This window comes from Nycticebus coucang, chromosome 5, assembly GCF_027406575.1.
Source record: "Nycticebus coucang isolate mNycCou1 chromosome 5, mNycCou1.pri, whole genome shotgun sequence".
Lineage (NCBI taxonomy): Eukaryota > Metazoa > Chordata > Mammalia > Primates > Lorisidae > Nycticebus > Nycticebus coucang.
The window spans coordinates 30,615,185-30,624,645 of NC_069784.1; the positions used below are offsets into that span (position 1 = coordinate 30,615,185).

The 9,461-nt window shown below is 37.6% G+C and overlaps 1 protein-coding gene across 1 annotated transcript in view; it reads right to left on the reverse strand.

Annotated features, from left to right (window-relative positions):
• The window catches only part of FRRS1 (ferric chelate reductase 1), a 60,885-nt gene extending 51,928 nt beyond the window's left edge, over positions 1 to 8,957 (reverse strand). Inside the window, exon 1 of the mRNA XM_053592623.1 lies at positions 8,938 to 8,957. The gene's annotated coding sequence lies outside the window, so the exon portion shown is untranslated. The remainder of the gene's footprint in view (positions 1 to 8,937) is intronic.
• Positions 8,958 to 9,461: the final 504 nt, after the last annotated feature.

Below are 9,461 nucleotides of genomic sequence, written 5' to 3' on the forward strand. Positions count from 1 at the left end.
GAGGTATTTAGTAGAAGACTATAATGACTGCTTACCCCACATTCTACAAACTTCTCGCATAAAGATAAAACTTCAAAATAAGCATATTCTTTATTATAATAATACAAAATTATTACACTTAGATAAAAATGTAACTGTGATTTTGGCCCACAGAAACAAGTGATATTAAGCAATATAATACCCCTATATATTTATTACAACAAAGTAAATAAAACTCAGATAAAACTAGAAGAATTGAATGGAAAAATATTTAGATGGAAGAAAAATATTAGAAAAGGAGTATGTGTTAACTAATACATTTAATTAGTCATAAATGTACTTTTATTGTGTGACTCTAAAAACAGATGAGAATGAGGAAAAAAATTAGGAAAACACATTTTTTAAAACCAAGTTCAATGATTGAGTTCGCAAATAATATATTATGTCTAGTTATACTACATTCAAGTTCTAGCTCTTGTTAACCCTTAACTTAAATTAAGGCATCAACGGAATTCAAAAGTTAACATGCACACAAAAAAAACTGTGGGAACTCAGCCCAGTAACACCCACTCTGTATCACCCAACCTATGAGTGTAAGCATGCATTCAAAGTCTTAATTAATGTGTAGGTATGAGGCAACAAGGCATTCTTAATTAGGAAGAATGAGATGTACAAAAGCAAAAACTTAATCAAAATAGCTTGCTATAAAATACCAAATAATTTGGAAAGGGGAATTTTGTTATGCAACATGTTTAATATCCAATGTAGGAAACAGTTTTATGTTATGACTCAACAAAAATTTTGAGAGACGTTATTTAACTTTACCATATGTTATAAATTTATATATTTTATATTTTGTTTTACGTTGGTTATATTCTACTGAATTGTCATTTCTTGGCATACCAATGGATCTTAAACTGCAGTTTGAAAAACATTACTCGGACAGCATCTGTGGCTCAGTGAGTAGGACGCTGGCCCCATATTCCGAGAATGGTGGGTTTGAACCCAGCCCCAGCCAAACTGCAGCAGAAAATAGCCGGGCGTTGTGGGGGGTGCCTGCAGCCCCAGCTACTAGTGAGGCTCAGGCAAGAAAATCACCTAAGCCCAGGAGTTGGAGGTTGCTGTGAGCTGTGACGCCACGGCACTCTACCAAGGGCACTCTACTAAGAGACTCTGTTTCTACAAAAAGAAAAGAAAGAAAAACATTACTTTACAGTATACGTACACCATTAAATTTCAGCCCCGAATCAAGTTCTACATTAGGAGTATCAAGGATTTCAGTAAAAAGGGAAAGTTCACAGAACTAAAGAAAGAACAAACAGGCTGAGCAACAGAGAAGATTTTTGGAGAAAGGAGATGGAGGTTTTGGTGGAGGGAGGGTAATGGGTGGGGCCACATCTACGGTGCATCTTAGAATGGGTACAGACAAAACTTACTAAAGGCAGAATACAAATGCCTACATACAGTAACTAAGAAAATGCCATGAAGGCTACGTTGAACAGTTTGATGAGAATATTTCAGATTATATATGAATTCCGCACATTGTACCCCTAGATTGCACTAATGTACACAGCTATGATTTAACAATAAAAATAAATAAATTAAAAAATAAAAAAAAAAGAAAATGCCTTATTTTCTCTTCATTCCACTTCTGAGCCTATTCAAAAACTATAAATATGGCTAATAAATTACCACTCTAACAGTGATCTTCTGCATTAGAAAAGGTTTTCTTAATTAAACATAATATTAAAGTATTACAATCCTTGGCTTGGCGCCTGTGGCTCAAGCAGCTAAGGCACCAGCCACATACACCTGAGCTAGTGGGTTCGAATCCAGCACTGGCCCACCAAACAACAATGACGAGTGCAACTAAAAAATAGCCGGATGTTGTGGCGGGCGCCTATAGTCCCAGTTACTTGGAAGGCGGAGGCAGGAGAATCACTTGAGCCCAGGAGTTGGAGGTTGCTATGAACTGTGATGCCATGGCACTCTACCCAGGGTAACAGCTTGAGGCTCTGTCTCAAAAAAAAAAAAAAAAGCACTGCAATCCTTTAAAGCCACTTACAAGCTCTTTGTAGAATTTCCATCAATTACATTCTACAATGTTCAAGGTACATTGATATTTCCTACTGAATTTTTTTCATTTCATTTTATTACAAGAATTACAATGGCATTATTTTCTTTCACTTTGGTACAAGTATAATGTACTTCAATTCATTTATGAATTAAACATGCTTTTGTTTCTAGGCTTTTCAGCCTGGAAGCAACACCACCATTATAATATTGCTTCTATTAGAAAATGGAATTCTGGCCGGATGCAGTGGCTCACATGTATAATTCTAGCACTCTGGGAGGCTGAGGCAGGTGGATTGTTTGAGCTCAGGAGTCTAAAATCAGCCTGTGCAAGAGTGAGATGCTGAAAATAGTAAAAAAAAAAAAAAAAATAGTCCCAGCGACTTGGGAGGCTCAGGCAAGAGGATCACTTGCACCCAAGAGCTTGAGGTTGCTGTAGCTATGACACCATGGGACTCTAGCCAGCGTGACAGAGGGAGACTCTGTCTCAAAAAAGAATAGAAAGTGGAATTGAAATTCCAAGGTAACCAGAAACCTAGGAGGACTAGGAGAGAGGTGGAAATACAGACAGGTGTGCACTTGTTGAGCAGCAGTTAGGTGGAAAGAGTTTTATAAAAAATAGATAAAACAACAGAAGGATAAGGATGAAGTCAGAAAAGTATAGAAAGCAAGGAAATTTCTATGACAAAGAGAGAGAAACAGAGGAGAAGAAAAGGGGATGTAGGGTAGAGAAAGAGAAAAAGAAACAAACATTTGGTGAGAACCTGGCAGTTACACCTGACGTAATCTTTACAACAAGCAGCCACGATCTTCACATTAGAGGTGAGGATAAACTGAGGCTGAGGAATGCACCCTGAGTCATGTATACCTTTGGGATTTATAGTCAAAATCTAACAGCAACATCCATGCTCTTTTCACTCCGTCATTGTTCTCTGTTTGGAAAGAGGTGGAAAGCAAGCAGGTGCAGGAAGGATGAACCACATGAGCGGGTGCATATAGTGACAAAGGCTGAGATCTAAGTTAGCCTACGTAATACATAAAAGTGTATCCACTTTATAAGAATCTGAGAGGAGGCCAGGTGCGGTGGCTGACACCTGTCATCCTAGCACCATGGGAGGCTTAGGTGGGTGCATTGCTTGAACTCAGGAGTAGGAGACCAGCCTGAGCAAGAGCAAGACCCCATCTCTACTGAAAATAGAAGAAACTAGCCAGGTGTCATGGCACACACCTGTAGTCCCAGTTACTCAGGAGGCTGAGGCAAGAGGATCGCTCAAGTCCTACAGTTTGAGGTTGCTGTGAGCTATGATGATGCCATGGCACTCTACCCAGGTGACAGAGTGAGACATTGTCTCAAGAAAAGAAAGAAAGAAAGAAAGAAAGAAAGAAAGAAAGAAAGAAAGAAAGAAAGAAAGAAAGAAAGAAAGAAAGAAAGAAAGAAAGAAAGAAAGAAAGAAAGAAAGAAAGAAAGAAAGGAATGAATCTGAGTGGCAAAATAGAGATTTCTTTCATAGTAGAACTAAAACTCCAGAACAAATGGATGTAAAATCTATAGATGTACAAAAACAATAAAATGGCCTGGTGCAGTGGCTCACACCTACAATCTTAGCACTCTAAGAGGCTGAGGTGGGTGGATAGCCTAAGCTCAGGAGTTCAAGAGAAGCGTGAACAAAAACAAGATCCCTGTCTCTACTAAAAACAGAAAAACTAGCTGGACATTGTGGTGGGGGCTTGTAGTTCCAGCTTCTGGGGAGGCTGAGGTAAAAGGGTCTCTTGAGCCCAAGACTTTGAGCTACAATGACACCACAGCACTCTTCCCAGGGGGACAGAGTGAGACTCTGTCTCAATAAATAAACAAATATACAAACAAACAAAAACAAGCTGTCTATAAATGGTCACTGATCATTATTTATCATCACTATTAACTTTTCGTATCACCAATGTGTGCCTATTTTTTATAACACTACTGTGGTTCACGTATTTCTTGCATCCATATTTTATTTGTTCAAACCTTCTAAAATATTTCAGAGAATTTACTCCTCTTCCTCCCAGTAACTTAACCTTACCTTCATCAAAAACTTCCCCATCAAAAATTAAACTGACTTTGAGAGCTGAATCTCAAATTATAGGAAAATTGAAAAATAGGTCAAGTATTTCCACTTTCCCAGATAAAAATGTATCAGACTCCATTTTCACAGTAGGAAGTACAGAGAGAAATGATTTTTTAAATTAACAATTGGAGTTATGACATTTTCAAAGAAGGTTCTAAAACACAGACAGCATTTAAAAAATGGTACCTTGAACACCAATTTGAGATCTTTCAGATATGATAACTTAAAATAGTAAAAAAGATTTCCAAGACAGATTTTATAGTTTGAGTGGAAGCAAGGCAAAATAAAGGTAAAGACAAAAAAAACAAAACAAAAAAACTAATCCTGGTTTCCCTAACCACAACATCATCAGCAAATAATTTTTCCATTTTTTCCATTTTCTTTATTCATTCTCTATAAAAATAATTGAAAGCAAATATATTATTACAAGTTGTACAGATTTCATCTGGGTCGTTCCAGGTGGCCTTCACAATAATCCTATCCTCAAAACAAAATCAGCTGTTTCTCTCCAGGATCATCACTTCCACGGCCTCAATTGTCACCTCTAGGCTATAAATTTTCTCAATGTTTCAAATGTCCCCACCCACAATGCTTGGATTCAAACTTCCAGTTGTATGTGGATTTCTGTTTAGATGACATAAACTCAATTTGTCTGAAATGAAATTCATCTTTTCCACCACGCTAGTTCTTACACCTGACCTTCCTAATCTGTTGGTGGCCTTTCCTTACATTTCTCATCAGCAGGATTTGAAATCCCAAACTCCCAAGATTTGATTTGAAACCCTCTTTTGGACCCCAGCTTCCACATGAGCTCTGCACATTCCACCTCCACCCTTCCAGGCTCCTGCCTGCTCCTTTCCCGTGTCCAACTTTTCATCTCCTTATTACATCTGTCTACAGTCCTTCCTGCTGCCACCACCTCCAAGCATAAACCCTTCATGACCTGTCACCCAGATTAATGAAACACACTCAACTGTGCTCTCTGCTTTGTATTTCCATTTTAATCTGTTTTATAACACACAAGACAATATAAAGTCCAATTCTCAGCATATCGCTCCTCCCCACAAACATTCAACATATTTCAAGAAATTATTAAATTAAGGGAAAAAGCACTAGACATTTAATGTTTTGTACTTTTCAGCCCAACCCAAATTTCAAGAATTTTTTTGTTCCCCTATGCTGTGATGACAATGTATCACTTGCTATTCCAGGAATAAGCTCCTCTCTTTTTTATGGTTACCTTCTGCCTTCAAACTGGGGACTCCTAGGTTTCCATCAATCAAATTCATACCCACACAAAAAAACAGACATATGTTAAACAGAAAAAAATAAGACACAAAAATCTCTGTACACGGTGCTTCAACTATGTAAACGATGTGCATTGGCTGTCATTTCATGTAATACGCATGCAAAAGGCTGATAATATCCAGCACAAGCAAGGATGTGGAGAAATGAGAACTCGCACGCACAGTAATGAGGGTGAACTTGCACAGTTTTTGAGGAAATATGACAATATTTCACTAAACTGAAAATATGTTGATCCTCTGACCTAGGAATTTCACTTCTAGAAATGTGTTCTGCAGAAAAAGCCACACAATTATGCAAGAATTGTTTCTTTTTTTTTTAATTGTTAGGGATTCATTGAGGGTACAAAGAACCAGGTTGCAGTGATCGCATTTGTTAGGTAAAGTCCCCCTTATAAAGAATTATTTCTAATAGCAAAAATTTAAGACCAATTAAGTGGTGACAAAAACAAGCTAACACCCAAACTATAGAATACTGTGCATCCATTAAAAAGAATGAAATAGAGTAGATGATGACATAAACAACAGCTAATAATCATTGAGGGCCTTCTAGGAGCTAGGAATTGTTTTTAGTACTTTACAAGTATTAGCTCATTGCACAAAAATCCTAAGACATGATTCTGCATATACTTAAAAGGATACATGCTCACACCACGCTGAAACAAGCAAACTGCAAAACGATACGGAGTGTATCAAAATATATATTACTTAAGAGGAAAAATGGAAAGGAAAAAATCTCTACACACACTTCTAACTGTTCACAATAGCAGTTATCCCTTAGAAGACAATATGTGTTTTCAGGATTGGAAGTTGAGTGGACTTCCTCTCTTGAATGAGTTTCAGATTGTGCATATTTTTTAAAGCCTATAGTGTTTTATAATCTACAAAATGTGCATATGTAAAGACTGCATCAAGGCAGGGCTGGTGGTTCACACCTATCTATAATCCTAGCATTCTAGGAGGCCAAGGCTGGAGGATCTCTTCAGCTCGGGAGTTGGAAATCAGCATAAGTAAGAAAGAGACCTGGTCTTTACTAAAAATAGAAAACTAGCCCAGCATTGCAGTGGGTACCTGTAGTCCCAACTACTCAGGAGGCTGAGGCAGGAGAATCCCTTGAGCCCAGGAATTTGAGGTTGTAGGGCAACAGGGTAAGACTTATCTCAAAAAAAAAAAAAAAAATTAAAGACTGTGTAGAAATACTTAAATTGATTTTTAAGTTGATTAGATTTTTTCTATTTTTCAGACATTCTATGTTACTTTCACTACTTTTGTTTCTTTTTATTTTAATAAACATCAACTACCATGTCCTAGTATACAGTGAGGTGCATGGCCTTGAAATCTCACGGGGGGGGGGCATTTGTATCAGTCCATTTACATAATGTCATCAAGCCGGCACTACCCTAATGACCCTGCACAAAGTGCTGGACCTCAGTGAGGTGGCTCAGGCCTGTAATCCTAGCACCCTGGGAGGCCAAGACAGGCAGATTGCTTGAGCTCAGGAGTTTGACAGCAGTCTGATGAAAATCAAGACCCTGTCTCTACCAAAAAAAAAAAAGAAAAGAAAATTTAGCTGGGTCTTAGGGCGACACCTGTAGTCCCAGCTATTTGGGAGGCTGAGGCGTGAGGATTGCTCGAGCCCGAGAGTTTGAGGTTATTGTGAGCTATAATGGCACCATAGTACTCAAACCCAAGGTGACAGAGTAAGACTCTGTCTCAAACTATATATATATATATATATATATATATATATATACACACACACATATATAGTTTGTGGTCCTATCAACAATGTAGAAGTGTTCCCTTCTCTCCACATCCTTACCAGCATGGAATACTATTCAGCCATAAAAAAAGATGAAGACTTTACATCTTTTGTATTAACCTGGATGCAGTTGAAACACATTCTTCTTAGTAAAGTATCAAAGAGTGGAAAAGCAGGTATCCAATGTACTCAATACTAACATGAAGCCAGTAGACAATATAACAAATGCCTACATAAGAGAAAAATTCAATTCAAGATTGGGGGGAGAGAAGGAAGAAGGGGGGAAGGGGGAGGGAGGAGAGGGGAGGTGGAAGGGAGAAGAGGAAAGGGGTGCACTCCCACTTAACAGGCACAATGTAAGAGCCTATGGCACACCTTCTGGGTGCAGGACACAACTTCAAGAGGGATTCTACCTAACAAATGCAAACTGTAACCTTATTGTACCCTCACATTAATCTGAAAAAAAAATTTTCAGTAAAATAAATTTAAAAATTAAAAAAATAAAATAAATAAAGAATAAAGAAATCTCACTGAGCCTTCGTTTCCTCACTTGTTAGAGACAATGCCACCCATATCCAGAGCTCAGCTCATATGAGGATTAAATGACATCTAGAAAACATCTAGTACAATAACCACCAGAAACAAGGTGCTCCGTATAAAAACGCCTGCCTTCCTTGGAATCTTGCCTGCTTCCATCAACCTGATATAACTGCTCTCTTCTCGGAAACTCCGTAAGTTTTGTTTTTGCCAACAAAAAATTTGATCACATTTTTCTGCCACACGTGACTTGTCGTATAATTTCAGGATAGCAGCAGAGGCATCCTACTTACTGATCTCCCTTCATTCTGACTAGCAGACAATCTTGAAAACAGTACCCATACAATGCAATTTTTAATTAAATTTGGAGGAAATCTGGCATTAAGTAAAAGGATAGGCATGACGCAGAGGGTACAACCCACCCAAAGAATCAACACACTAGCTTACTAAATGACTAAGACTCACCCCAGCCTTTAGAAAGTCTAACTTTGTTTTCCATAAGCTGATAGACCAAATTTAAACCTCCTACAGCTGGACTATCCTAGGGCAATACTCAAATCTCTACTTTTCTTTTAAATGCAGAGGCAAAAGAAAATATCCGAACTGAAAGTTTAGCTTTGTTAAGGAATATTCCTGACACATTTATGATTTGAAAAATCCTCTTTGCCCTTAAAATAGCATAGTGAATAAAAACAATAACCACAAAGTACAGATAGCCGTTGTGAAATTCTAATGGCACGACAGGGTTTGGTGGAAAGGACTAAGACTTCTAAATAAAAAGACACTTTAAAACGGAGGTAAGACTCTAAGGAACCTTCCTATACTAAAGGTAAGTATGCCATTAGGTTTAAAGGCTCATTCTACTGGTTTTAAATTTTCAATTTAAAAAAAAATCATGCAAGAATAAAGTTGATGCTTTTCAAGATCCCAAACATGTCTCTACTTATAAGCACCCTTTTCTGGGGATTAAACTCATTAGTCAAAGTCACGGGAGATATTATTAACTCTTTAGACAACACTCATTAGCTCAATTCAAGCTCCAGAACAGTTTGTAAATAAAGCGACCATCCTGCCCCACCGACTGCCCCAGTCAGCACAAAGGCTTAGCTGGATTCAGTTTTTAAAGGCTTTGCAAACAGCTTTGACATTAAGGAAACAGAAGGGGGACACTTACCTCCAGCCGCCAAGGCAGCCTAGCCAACTTCCGGTTTTGTTACAACTTGTATCACTTTTAACAGCTGGGTGGAGCCAGTTTACTCCATAGCTAAAGAGGAACGCGTCCAGGCTAAGAGGCAAAACTTGATTTGCAAGACCAGTGCCGATTTTGGGACTCCATTTCTGAGAATTTAAAACTCTGTTTTACACAAAAGGGCACGATTCACCAATTACTAAGTGAACAAAACTAGCAATTGTTTCACAAAAAAAGTTATATGTTGTGTATCTTTCTCTGCTTCTTCAAGAGAGGAACCCACTGCCAGCTCTCTTTAGCAGTGCTCTAAACTTTCTCTTTGTTCTTCCTAAATAAAATGTCTCTTTGTTACATTTAAAAACAAAAAAGGAAAGACAGTTATATTTTGTATATATTTGTTAATTTGTCATTTATATATTAATATGTTTATTAATATATAAAGTTGTTATTTATTTTAATATATAAGTAAAGTTATATATATTTGCAAAACCATTTGAAAATACGTACTT